This window comes from Hippoglossus stenolepis, chromosome 10 (genome assembly GCF_022539355.2).
Source record: "Hippoglossus stenolepis isolate QCI-W04-F060 chromosome 10, HSTE1.2, whole genome shotgun sequence".
Classification (NCBI taxonomy): Eukaryota; Metazoa; Chordata; class Actinopteri; order Pleuronectiformes; family Pleuronectidae; genus Hippoglossus; species Hippoglossus stenolepis.
The window spans coordinates 27232562-27246199 of record NC_061492.1 but is presented as its reverse complement, the minus strand read 5'-3'; the positions used below and the strand labels follow the sequence as shown (position 1 = coordinate 27246199).

General features: G+C 47.3%; 2 non-coding genes and 1 pseudogene across 2 annotated transcripts; all 3 read right to left on the bottom strand.

The window, feature by feature from the left end:
* Positions 1–1189: 1189 nt before the first annotated feature.
* On the bottom strand, positions 1190–1300 carry LOC118117116. Its single transcript, XR_004697746.2, has one exon. It is a non-coding gene; the product is annotated as a U5 spliceosomal RNA (small nuclear RNA).
* Positions 1301–1774: 474 nt separating this feature from the next.
* LOC124852966 lies at positions 1775–1956 on the bottom strand. Its single transcript, XR_007033382.1, has one exon. It is a non-coding gene; the product is annotated as a U2 spliceosomal RNA (small nuclear RNA).
* A 676-nt stretch (positions 1957–2632) lies between these two features.
* Positions 2633–2791, bottom strand: LOC124853114 (annotated as a pseudogene).
* Positions 2792–13638: the final 10847 nt, after the last annotated feature.

Here is a 13638-nt window from a genome sequence, read left to right as displayed (position 1 = left end):
TTACGACACAGTTAGTAGTCTTATATAGAGGACATATCAGATATTAAACTGATAAATAATGATACTACACTAATTTGTTGCAAACATAGAAGCGATAAGCCCTAAGTGTTGATGTCCACGCCAAGCTCTTGGCAACAATCTCACTGTTAAATTCTCGCCAGGTGCATAACAAATGGGCTGCTGCTGATCACTCACCAAGCTCTCCTTTGTGGCGCTTGGATTTCCTGACCTAGACAGCTCTTTGACTTTCACAACTTGGCTCAGCCATACAGCATAAAGTTCGCTTTTCAAAATATATTCAACTCTGTGTTTGTTCCTCTCCACGGAAGTCTCTTAGTGGGGTGGCATACAAGACTGTATGCTATGGCTGGAGAGCAGCAGAGGAGCCTCTTTGTCACAGTCACCACCTTCACGGTAGTCTCTTTGCTTCTACGTCAGATCCCCCAGTATGCAACATTCCTAACCCGCCCCCATCTGCCAACCAAAATTATACACGCTTTGCATTACCTCCTGCCCTGACTACTTGATTAGCTTGAGCCTGCCTACAATACATCCCTGAACCATCATGACTGCCCAAAATGCTGACTCTGGCTCACCAAGTCTCCCAGAAGGTCTTGAGTGAAAGCAAGTTTTCCATTCTGACAAACGCCTTAACCCAATTTGGAATCCAGTTCAAGCTCATTGTGACCCCGTGCATGGTCACGCTGTTCAAGCAGTGAGCCATCAGAGCGGTTTCATTAATTTGTGTGTGCCAGGTCGCTACCTCAGTTTCACTGAGCCTAGTGACCACTTTAACATGGGACAACATTGATGCTGGCTTCATGTGTGAACAGAGTGCAATTTGCTCCAGCGGCACTGCAATGCTAGGTCGAGCGCGTGGAGAGAAAGGAGCAAGTCTGCAAACTCCTCGTCTCAAAGCAAAAACTGTTGGTTATAGTCCTCACAGAGATTGATATCAGATGATTAAACCCTGATAGAATGACACGACTGGATCTAGCCAAAAGGCCGAGAAGCCGGAAAGTAGTCTCAAGTGTTGGACACCACAGCGCCAAGCTCTGGCACAAACTGACTGTTGTGGTACCCTGTCTGTAGAAATAAGGTAAGCACATGGCTTATCACTCCGCCCAAGCTCTCCTTTGTAGCGCTGATTTGACCTGACAGCTCTTTGACTTTCGCTGACTGCTAAGGTCAGCCATACAGCAAAGCCTGCCAAAATATATTCAACTCATGTTTGTTCCTCTCCACGGAAGTCTTAGTAAAAGGCGAAAGACTTGTGCGTTATGAAGAGAAACCAGAGTCAGCATGGCCCTCTGTTGAGAGCAGCAGAGGAGCCTCTCACAACACCTTCACGGCTCTTCTTGTCACATACTTAGATCCTGGCAGCACGATTCCCAACCCGCCCCCATCTGCCAACCAAAATTATACACGCCTCTCTATTACCTCCTGCCCTGACTACTGTGATTGGCTTTTAAGCCTGCCTAAGCAATACATCCCTGAACCACTTACATTCGCTCCAAAATGCTGACTCTGGAGCCTCTCACCAAGTCTCCCAGAAGGTCTTGAGTGAAAGCAAGTTTCATTCTTGACAAATCTAACTCAATTTGAAACTGAAGTTCAAGCTCATTGTGACCTGTATGGTCACGCCACTAAGCAGCAGCCATCAGAGCGTTTCACACACTTGTGTGTGCTATGGGTCATACTTCTCACTTTCATTGAGCTAGAATTCACTTTTGATACGCGCAATTGTTTGAGTGTTTGGTTTTCACAAGGTAAGAACAGAGGCACCGCTCCCAGCGACACTGCAATGCTAGGTCGTGCGTGGAGAGAAAGGAGCAAGCTCCAAATTTCTGCCCCTCATGGAAATCTTGAGGGTCTCTCATATAGAGGACATATCAGATATTAAACTGATGAGAACAGATACTACACTTGATCTTAGCCAAAAGGCCGAGAAGCGATAAGCCCTGTTGGATGTCCACGCCAAGCTCTTGCAAAAATCTCAATTTGCTTGTGGTACCCCGCTCAGAGGTGTGCACACAATGGCTGCTGCTTATCACCACTTAAGTTTCTGTGGCGCTTGATTCCTGATCAGACAGCTCGACTTTCACAATTTCATAAGGCTCAGCCATACAGCAGCCTGCCAAAAATATCAACTTCATGTTTGTTCCTTCTCCACGAAGTCTTAGCAAAGGCTTAAAGACTTGCGTGCTATGAAGAGAAACCAGAGTCGCATCCTCTGTTGAGAGAGCAGCAGAGAGCCTCTCGGCACAGTCACCACCACGGCCTCTTGCTTTCGGATGTCAGATCTCAGCATGCAACATTTCAATCCCACCTACCATGATCTTATTACCCTGCCTCGAGCCGAGATTGGCTTTTGCCCGCCTAAGCAATACTCCCCGAACAAATTGCTTTAAAATGCCGACTCTGGCTTCACTGCCTCCCAGAAGGTCTTGAGTGAAAGCAAGTTCATTCTGACAAATCATTTAATCAGTTCAAACATTGCGACCCCGCGCATGGTCACGCCACTAGCCAGCGAGCGTCAGACAGCCACACTTTGCGCTGGTTCGCTACCTCTACCAAGGCATGTAGAATTCACTTGACAATGCATTGCCTGAGTGTTTGGTTTTACAACGTAAGAACAGGCACCGCTCCAGCGGCACTGTACGTTAGGTCGATGCGGGAGAGAAAGGAGCAAGCCCAACAGCCTTTCAGCCAAAATCGTTTAATATGTAGTCTCATATAGACATATCAGATATTAAACTGATAAGAACAGATACTGCACTTGATAGGTTAAAGGTCGGCAAGCATAAGCCAGCGCCGCGCCAAACGCCCTGGCACAAACCACCTGCGTGGGCACCTCCCCGCAGGTGCGCATGCAACGGCCGTTACCATCACCAAGCTTTCAGGCGCTGATTTCGACAATTTTGACTTTCACAATTTCAGGCGTCAGCCATAGCAGCTCAAAATATATTCAACTTCATGTTTGTTCACGAAGTCTTTAAAAAGAAGACTTGTGCGCTATGAAGAGAACCAGAAAGTCACATGGTGATAGCAGAGGAGCTCAGGTCACAGTCACACCTCACGTAGGCCGCTCGCATGTCCACAACACAAGACACGCCTTATTACCTTCTGCCACGATTACAAGCCTGCCTACACTTTCGACACGCTTCAAACGCTGACTTTTTCACTGGTCTCCCGAGAGGCTCCTTGAGCAAGCTGTTTCATTCTGACAACGCCTAACGGTCACTTGATCTGTCAAGTTTCGAGCGGTCAATATGCGCGATTATCAGATGCTCTACTCCTCATTGAGCCAGTGTGAATTCACTTTGATACGACACTGCTTTGAGTGTGGTTTTTCACAAGGAAGAACATGTCGCTTTCGCGACTGCATGCTAGTCGATGCGGAGAGAAAGCGAGAATTTGCTCCTCATGCCAAAATCTGCTTAATATGTAGTCCTCATATAGGACAGATAGTTAAATCGATAAGAACAGATTTACACTTGATCTTCCAGCACAGAAGCGATGGGCTCTGGGCGTGTTGATGCCCACGCCATTCGGCACAACTGGCCACTGCTGGTACTGCCGAGGCGACTGCCGCGCCACCTTTCAACAAGCTCTCAGCTTGATCACCCAGACACCGACTTTCAATACTACAAGCTCACACAGCAAGCTCGCCAAAAGACATACTCATGCTCACCACGCAAGTGCCACAAAGACCTAAAGCAAGTGAAGAGAAACCAGAGTCAGCATGGCCTCTCTGTCGGAAAGCAAAGAGGAGCCTCCGTCACAGTCGTCACCTTCTCATAGGCCTCTTCTTTGTTTTCTCTCGCATCAGATCCAGTATGCAACATTCAACCGCTTCATTCGCCGCACCAAGCCACATCGCTCTTTTGCCTGCCTCGACTACTGCGATTGGCTTGCCTGCCTAGCACATCTCGAACCACCAGCGCCGGGCCCAAAATGCCGACTCTGGTTTTCACTGTTCTTTAGCGTCTTGAGCGAAAGCAGTTTCATTCTGACAACGCTTCTGGGAATTCAGTTCGCTCATTGCACTCGCGTACGGCTCACGCCACTAGTTGCGAGCATCAGAGCGCCTTCACACACTAGCGTGCCAGTTTAAATATTGAGCTGTGCACTCATTTTGATACGCGATAATTGTTTGTGTTTGTTTTTCATACAAAGAGCGAGCGCAATTTTTTCGCATTGCACGCGAGGTCGACGCGCGAGAGAAAGGAGCAAGCCTGCTCTTCGTTCGTACCAGTTCTCATACAGGACATATCAGATATTAACTGATAAGAACAGATACACTGATTCAGTTGTGCAGCCGAGAAGCGATAAGCCTGTTGGATGAACACGCCTGCCTTGGCACAGTTCACGGCGAGAGCTCGCCGTAGGTGTGAGGTCAATGGCTGCCGTTATCACTTCGCTTCAAGCCTTCAGGCGCTGATTTCGACTTCCAGACAGCCTGACTTTCACACCATAAAGGTCAGCCATAAGCAGCAAGCCTCGCCAAAATATATCTAATCAGCGCTGTTCTTCACGGTCTTTATAAAAGCGCAGAAGAGAAATCCGAGTCGGCATGGCCTCTGTTGAGCATACGGTTGTCACAGTCACCAACGCCTTCTGCCGCGATGTCAGATCCCAGCAGCGTACTACCTGCCGTCCGTAACACATTGATCGCCTTATTACCTTCCTGCCTCGCCGACGCTTTTGCTTCGCCTGTCACATTTCGAACACTTGAGCGCTGTCAGCCGACTCTGGCCTTCTCACCAAGTTCCAGAAGGTCTTGAGTGAAAGCAGTTCACCCAAACGCCTAACCACTCCCAAGTTCAAGCTCATTGTGACCTCGGTCAAAGACAGCAGTGACATCAGACAAGCTCACACACTTGTGTGCTGTGTCGCCACCTCAGCCCATTGAGCCGCGTAGAATTCACTTTTGATAATGCATTGTTCGTTTTAGCGTTTGATTTACAAAGGCAGAATGAGGAATGCTTCAGCGACACGTAATGCCAGGTCGATGAGAAGTGAAGGCCCAACTTTGCGCCTTCATGCCAAAATCTGCTTAATATGTAGTTCATACAGAGGACATATCGAAGACATTAACCGATAAGAACAGATACACACTTCGATCTTGCCAAAGCGTCGCAGAAGCAATAAGCCCCAAGCAAAACCACCAAGCGCCTGGGACAAATCACTTGTCCTGGCACTGCTCGAGTATAACAATGGTTGCCGCCATTCAAGCTTCTCTGCGGCGCTGATGATTTCCAGACTTCTTAGATTGACTACACTTCATAGGCTTCAGCCACAGCAAAGCTCAAAATATTCAACCATGTTTTCCACGAAGTCTTAGTAAAAGGCTTAAAGATTCCCAGCCAAGGAAGAAACCAGAGTCAGCATTGCCCTCTCAGTTGAGAGCAAAGCAGAGCCTTCTCGAGTCAACACCACGGTAGGCTCCTCTTGAAAGTCACAAGTCAGATCCCATGCAATAGCCCAACCCGCCACACCAGACACGCCTATATTCTGTCTCTGACTACGTGACCGCTTTGCCTGCACAAGAACACATCTCGAACCATCTGATATCCAAAACGACTCTGGTTTCAGCTTCCAGAAGATCTGGCGAAGCAACTTCATTCTGACAAACGCTTCCAACCGAATTTGGAATCCAGTTCGCTCACAAACGCCAAGGTGGTCACTGATTAGCAGAGTTATCACAAGGCTTCACACCTCGTGTGCCAGGCCGTTACCTCAGCTCATTGAGCCAGCAGAATTCACTTTGATACGCGACACAAAGATGTCTGGTTTTTAACAAAGAGTGCACCGCTTCAGCGGCACTGCACGTTAGGTCGAGCGCGCGGAGAAAGGGATAAGCCCGCCTCGCTTTTTCACTACGCCAAAAAGCGTTAATAAAATCCGCCATGAAGAGGACACATCAGATTAAATCGATAACAACAGATACTACACTTGATCTGGCCACGCAGAAGCGCAGCCCCAAGCGTTGGATGGGCACCAAGCCATCGACACACAGCTGCGGCCGAGCGCATAATACCGGCTGCCGATGACCGCCAAGCTAGGCTTGATTTCGACAGTATTGATTTCGATTCACACCATACTACAGCTCGCCAAAAATATATCCTCCATTTATTCTTTCCACGAAGCCTTTTAGTAAAGGCTTAAAGACTTGCAAGCGTTATGCAGAAACCAGAGCAGCATGCCCTTCTGCTGGAGAAAGCAGCAGAGCTTCGGGTCACAGCTCCGTCACTCACGGTAGGTGCCTTGCTTTCCCATGATCTCAGTATGCAACAGCGCGCCTGTCTCAGTTTCATCGCCACCATGACACGTCTTTTATTACCTTCTTGCCTGCCTGTCATTTCCCGAATCACTCATACCGCTTCAAATGTGCTGACTCTGGTTTTCACCGTCTTCAGAAGGTTCCAGCGAGCATTTCTGACAAATGCTTGACCACTAGAATCTGTTCAAAGCTCACAGATTCTACGACACGTCATTGCCAGTGGTTATCAGACGCCATTTGATATTTGTGTAGCCAGTTGCTGATTTCATTGTTGTTATGAATTACTTCCTTGATACTTATTAATGTTGAGTGTTTAACAGGTATCGCTTGAGCATTAGTATGCCAGGTCGATGAGAGAAGATGTCTAAATTTCATTGCAATCTGCTTATGTCCTCATGTGAGACATCAGATATTAAACTGATAAGAACAGACCACACTTCACCCACAGCGCCAGACAGTTTATTCCAAGTGTTGATAAACCATTGAAAGCCTTACACAACTGACGTTAAAGACTGTCAGTAGGTGCATAACACGGCCGCCGCTTGTCACCTCTCGCCTAGCGCCTTCAAGCGCGATTACCTGATTTTCATACTTAGTAGTCAGTTACATATGTTTCGCCGCATGATATATTTGACCTGTATTGTCTTCCACGAGTCTAGTAAAGGCAGACTTGTGCACAAAGAGAAACTGATTGCGATGTCTTCTGTTGAGCAGCAGGTGAGCTCTTCGTCAAATAATTACGGCTTCCTCTTTCGCATGTCACTTATAACATTTCAATTTCCGCTTCATGTTCTTCATACACGCCTTGTTACTTCCTTTGCCTTCGATCATTGTGATTGGTTTTTAAGCCTGCCTGCTAATACATCTCGAATCATTTCATATCGTTGACTCTGGTTTCACCAGTCTCCCAGAGGTCTTGAGGCGAAAAGAAACGCTCTACCACTTGGACCAGATTCTCGCTGTACGGTCACGTCATCAAGCGGCGAGCCATCAGAGCGCTTCACACACCGCCGTCGCCACCTCACCATTGACAGCGTAGAATTCACTCTTTGACACGCGACAATTGCCTGAGTGCTGGTTTCACAAGAACAGCGCACGTTCTTTTCTACCACGTGCACGTTAGCGAGCGCGTGGAGAGAAAGAGCGCCCAAATGCCTTCATGCCAAAAATTCAGCTTAATGAGCACCATATAGAGGACATATCAGAGATAATCGATGAGAACAGATACTACACTTCGATCTTGCCAGCAATGAGAAGCGATAGTCTCAAGTGTTGATGTCCACTTCAAAGCCTGGCAAAATTCGACCATTGCCGAGTGCATAACAATGGCTGCCAAAGCATACTTCGCCAAGTTTGTGGCTGCGATTTGACCTACACATGTTCAGCCACGCAGTTAAGCCTCGCCAAAAATATATTCAACTCATGTTTCAATTTCTTTCTCACGGAAGTCTTTGCAAAGGCTAAAGATTCTGTGCTATGAAGAAGAAACCAGAGTCACCTTCAGCCAATGCGAGCCTTCCGGTCACAGTCGTCATCTTCAAGAAATTTCAAGTTTATTGATCCGCGGCACATTTAACCATTTCATTCGCCAACCGTAATATACACGCCTTTCGTCATTTCCTGCCTCGACCGCCGCCTTTTTTTTTTACCTGCCTGCTAATGTTGATCTCGAATCATCTTCAGCATTCATCCAAAATGCCGACTTGGTTGTCTCCAAGAGTTGGTCTGGCGAAAGCAAGTTTCCACCCTGACAAACGCCGAACCTCAATTTGAATTCAGTTCAGCTCACAGACCACGCGCCAACTGCTAAGCGGTCATCGTGAGCTGCTTCGACACTTGCGTAGTTGTGTCAAACACCACTCGAGCCAGTGTAGCTTGATACGCCGACAATTGTTTGAGTGTTTGGTTTCACAGCAGAGATACCATCAGCGACACGTAATGTTAGGTCGATGCGCTGAGAGAGTGAGCAGCCTGCTTCTACCATGCCAAAAATCTGCTTAATATGTAGTCTCATATGAGATATTAAACTGATGAGAACAGACATACACTTGATCTTAGTTGCACGTTTATTAAGCTCCCAAGTGCTGGATGTCCACGCCAGCTCTGGCAAAAACCACTTGTTGTGGAGGAGCCTCGTTCGTAGGTGTGCATACCAACGGCCGTTGCCATTACCTGCCTGTTCTCAGGCTGATTTCGATCTAGACAGCTTCGACTTTTCACGTTTCATGCAGCTCACATACAGCAGTTTGCTGCATGATTTACCGATAGTTACTTTTTCATTTGGAAGGCGAGATTTGCGCGCTATGTATGTCCAGAGTCAGCATGGCCTCTGTTGGAGAGCAGAGGGAGGCCTTCCACATCACTCACGGCAGCTTTCAAGATGTGTGACTTGCAGCAACATTTCAACGCCTGCGCCAACCAAAACATGGCCTTGTCAATTTTCCTGCTCAGATTGCTTTAGCCTGCCTGTCATATCTTCGAATCATTTCATCTTCAGCTTCAAAAATGCTGACTCTGGTTTTCACTGTTTCAGAAAGGTCTTGAGTGAAAGGGATGAATGCTTAACCACTTGGCCAGGATTCAGGCATGGTCACAAAACACAGCAGTGAAAGCTGTCAGAGCGGCCTCAATACTTGTGTGTGCGCCAGTCAGCCTCACTCTTTCATTGAGCCAGTGTAGAATTAAATGGATAGCGCTTATTACTGTTTGAGTGTTTGGTTTTCTACAAGGCAGTGCAATGTTTATGCGCATTGCAATGCTAATGATGCTGGTACAGTGAGCAAAGCCTCAGCTGCTCATGCCAAAAATTGTTAATATGTAGTCTCCATATAGAGATATTAACTGATAAGAACAGATTTTTTTTTTTTTTTATTACAAAATTGTCAGTTAAATATTAAACAATACAATCAGCCATCACGATCATCCCAATACGCCTTCATCCTCAAATGTGCCTTTTCGTCGGAGAATGTTACTCTTCCAAAACCTACCATCTATGCCGTGTGTGTAAAACCGTGCGTGAAAAATAAAAACAAGTCCGCCTCGTGCCTTCCTCCTTTTCACTATTCACCAGTCCTTCTTTCCACCTTCTTCTGTAATGCTTCACTACCGCACCCTTTGATGTTCCTTTACATAAACACTCATTATTCTTCACTCTCCTTGATTTCGTTTTATTCAAATTTATCAAAGTCTGCGCCTGGCCGGCTCAGATACTCATAGCTTAGTAATCTCCATACCGGGAATACGTGCGACCACTGCAAGCTCAAACCAACTCCTGGTCCAGGTCAGATAAAATCCCGCACGCTTCAATGTCGCTCCCCGACTTTTGTCTGATACTCGAGCCTCTTTGTTACTGGACAGTTCCCACATGCTTGACGATGCTCGATTCCAGCCTTCTCCTTAGGTTGTCCGGAGACGCCGATCGTTAACTGACGCACATATTTCTGCACGTTATTTGCAGGCACAACCACCTGTGTCTTGAGCCTCGCGTTGTCAGCTCTGCCAGACCTCCACCGACGGACCCTCACACGAGGTGACCATCTCGACTGACCTTCTGTAGAGGGCTCCCAGATTTGAGCTTTTATGGCCGGTCGGAGGCTCAGGATGAGCTCCAAGATTACCCGGCTGCATGGTTGAATGCCATGGTTGCCAGCCCACGGCGTTGGAAGTTTCCGAGACTATCAACTCCCCGCTGCGATGCGAGGCGATTCGAGGCAGTTTGAGGGCCTTATCGCGATAGTTTCTTCACAGATGTCAAAATGCAGCTGTTAGTGGCACATCCTCCTCCTGCGCTGCCGTTGAAACCTCGCCACGAGGTCGATTTACCACTCCCATAACATTTGTACATGAGAGTAATTTCATGCTGATTACACAGAGGTGGACAGAGGAGATGATATGGACGTTTGCTTTCAGCAGGTACTTCCTGACAGGCTGAATTGCTTCTTCATAGGCCAAAGAAGTTTGACTGAGTTGAGATGCTTGGTCTAGTTGACAGGACGGCCTCTAGGTTGACTTGCATTGCATCTCAGAGACAGAGCCTGCATGCCCATCCCTTTTTCCAGCGTCAGCACCAGATCTAGGATTCAAGTACCCACAGTTGCGCCCAGATCCCACCAAACGGAAATTTGCAGACTGACTCAGGCAGGGTCATCATCTAGCAGGAATACCAGACAGACAGGCTGAACTTAGGCTCACAGCCGGAATCAGAAATTTTTCACCTCACTGTCATTGACACGCCAGGCCGCATAGAGCAGCGGTGAGAGTGGGCACTTGAATGAGCTTCTCGAGTGCACTTCGAAACTTCTCTACATCAAGACTGATATCAGGCTCATAATTCTGTGAGACAGCAACCATCCGGACAAACTCCTCATTAGCTTTATTCTTCACACCCAACATAGCTCTAGAATTTCAGGTGCCTTTTGTTTTGTCAGATCAATCACAGTGGAATGCCTTTCGCTGAATGCATGCCTTTTCAGAGGAGTTAAGACTGATTCACTGAGCTTCACACCCTCGCATGTTTGGTCCACATGGGACCACGCAGAGTGCTGTGCTCAGATCGCGCCGGGTTAGGACTCCGCCAGAAGCTTGAGGAACGAGCGACACAGCATGCTACAGACACGAGCTGCCTGTGTCGCGCCGCCTCCCTTTAAAGAAGGGAGATCAGCTCGTAGTTGAGCAGTCCTCCACGACCAGATATATCATGACACGACTCAACACTGTCGCCCGAATCTCTCCAGAATCCCGAGATGTCGTAACACCGTCGCTGCCCGGCACCTTTCCGCTGTTCATTTTGTTTTCTCTGAGGGTGAGCGGGCCGTCCGCAGAGCCCGACGGCACTGCTGGTCATAAGTTCAGAAAGCTTCTCCCCTGCCATCTGCTCCTCTTTTCTGAGAGCTTGAGGCGTAGTGGTTAGTAGGCATCATCTCGACCAGCTTGATTAATTTTCTGCATGTCTGATCCCCGGTTCCGTACTCGTCTTTTTCTGTCAGCTCAGCCGAAGAAAGCGGCGAACATCCGCGTTTCTCCAGAGGTCAGGTAGTTCGCCCCGCCTCAAAGACTTGCTTGACGATAGGAAGTCGGTTTGATTGCTGCGCCACCATTTCTCGTTGCACTCTCTATTTGAGAGGTTGTAGAAATAAGATTTCTCACAATCTTCACCTTCTTTTACAGTATTGACGAAAGACCATTGTACTTGCTTTATTATTTCAATTATCGACACCGAGATATTGGTTCAGTTCAGCATGGTAATATAGCGAACCGTTGAATCTCGTCTTCCTTTCACGCTGATGTCAGTATACACATTTTCAACAGCAAAGCTCATCATGGTCAGAGAAAATAGAGTTTGCTTCACGGACATCAGTATTCGACCATCTCCCCAGAGCCTATTATCAGTGGGAGATAGAATTCATCGCTGGTGTCTCCTTGTTTTAATTGAAATTCTCTCTTGAGATTGATTTATTTATTGTTAGGTGTACTTCACTTAATTCTAACATTTCTGCTGCTTCCTCTGTTTAGGTCAGATGACTGATAAATCTTTGTTGTTGTTCTCAGATGTCAGCAATTATTATCTGCCTTAATAATATGGAAAACATCTGCTCTGACCTTTGAATATTTAATAGAATTCACACTGTAGATGGACTTCTAGATTATCTCTTTCGTCCACTTCCTTGAATTTGCAACATCCTCTTGTAGAAGACCTCCTGCACAACAATTAAGATGATGAGTCATAAATGCTGTCTATTCCTTCTCATGATTGTCAGCACAGCAGTCATTATACCTTGTGGCTTTGTGCCTTACTCTGAACACTTCCAAAAACTCCTTGGCTGTGCGCAAGAGGTCTTCACGTCCATTTAGCCTTCTGAGTAGGGCAGATTGATTGAAGAGGCTGATGAATGCGCCAATTCTTACATGGATCTCCTCCCTCAAAGGACAGATAGTTGAGTTACTCACCAGGCTTAGCAGATCATCGATTTCCGCCGTTCAGGTTTCCACTTTCTCGTCGTTGCCTTCTTCTGCCTGATATTCTCTCTTCGTAGCTTCTTTGCTGTTTATTTCATCCGATTCTGACATCAGCTTCTTCCATCTTCACGCACATTTCGCTCGTCATGTCTTTCTGTCTAACATCATGCTGGAAGCCGCTATCTCAAGGCCTTCCGCCGCTTTTCTTCCAGGGGGTCGTTCTCAGAAAGATCTGCTAATTGTCGATGCATGAGCGCCTCTTTCGGCATCGTGGTCTCATTCTCTGATCTCCGCTTTTTCTGTCAGACTTGCCACTTCGGTCCTCCTTCGCCAGCAAAGCCAAGTGCACAGACGAAGAAGTCCTCATTACCCACGACAGGCTTCCGTTCTAAGAGCCTTGAATTATGGCCCTCGCCAGGAAGGCAGGAGACTTCTGGAAGGCTCGTTTCATGCCAGACTGCTTGCACCGACAGACCGCTGGTTGCCGGAAACAGGTACTTATCAAGGTTTGCACGAGCGCATGGATGCTTCAGTCCTCCAGGTCTTCTGTCAGGGTCAGCAGCACTGAAATCGCCTTCTTCTCATTCGAGAATCTCTGCCTGACTACACAGTCATTTTCAAGCCAACTCAAAAGAGTTAGGTTGGCTGTATGACGGCGGGTTAGAAAAGTATCGTGATCGCTTGAATGATTTGTCTGAGACGATCCGTAAATCGCCGATGAATTTTTCAGCCTCCTTTCTGTTGCGCTTTCATTACCCTGAACACACATCCTTTCGCTGTTGTGCGTAACGTCGGCGTTTCGGCTGGAAACCACTGGATACAGTACACACCCGGACAGACTCAGTTGTTTCCATGACGAGCTCTTTTGTAGAATTGTCTTCATCATAGCTCCACTGGTTCCGCTCAGCGCACGCCTTCACCCCACCTAAGCTGCCTGTTCCGGTCACCTTGTGTCGATTGTGTTCCTTCTCTGTTAAGCTTTGCTCCGTCTCTCCAACACGCTGTCGTAGAAGCGATAAGCCCAGTGCTGGGAGCTGCACGCCAAGCCTGGCACAACTACTTGTTGTAGTACTGTCAGAGGCATATCAATACTGCTGCTTGTTACCTCTCGCTTTAAGTTTGTATGCTGAGCTTTGATCAGACAGTTTGATCTTTTCACACTTGTATACCAGTTATTGCTAAATGCCAAAATATTCAACTCATGCTCACTGCCTTTATAAAGGCTAAAGACTTGTATGCTATGAAAGAGAAACAGAGTCAGCAGTATCTTCAGTTGAGAACAGCAGGAGCCTTCGGAGTTACAAAGTCACCACCTTCACGGTAGGCCTCTCGCCGTCAGCTTAGCAGGTCATTCTTCACTCACATAACTAAAATATACAGCGTTTCTGACATTGTGA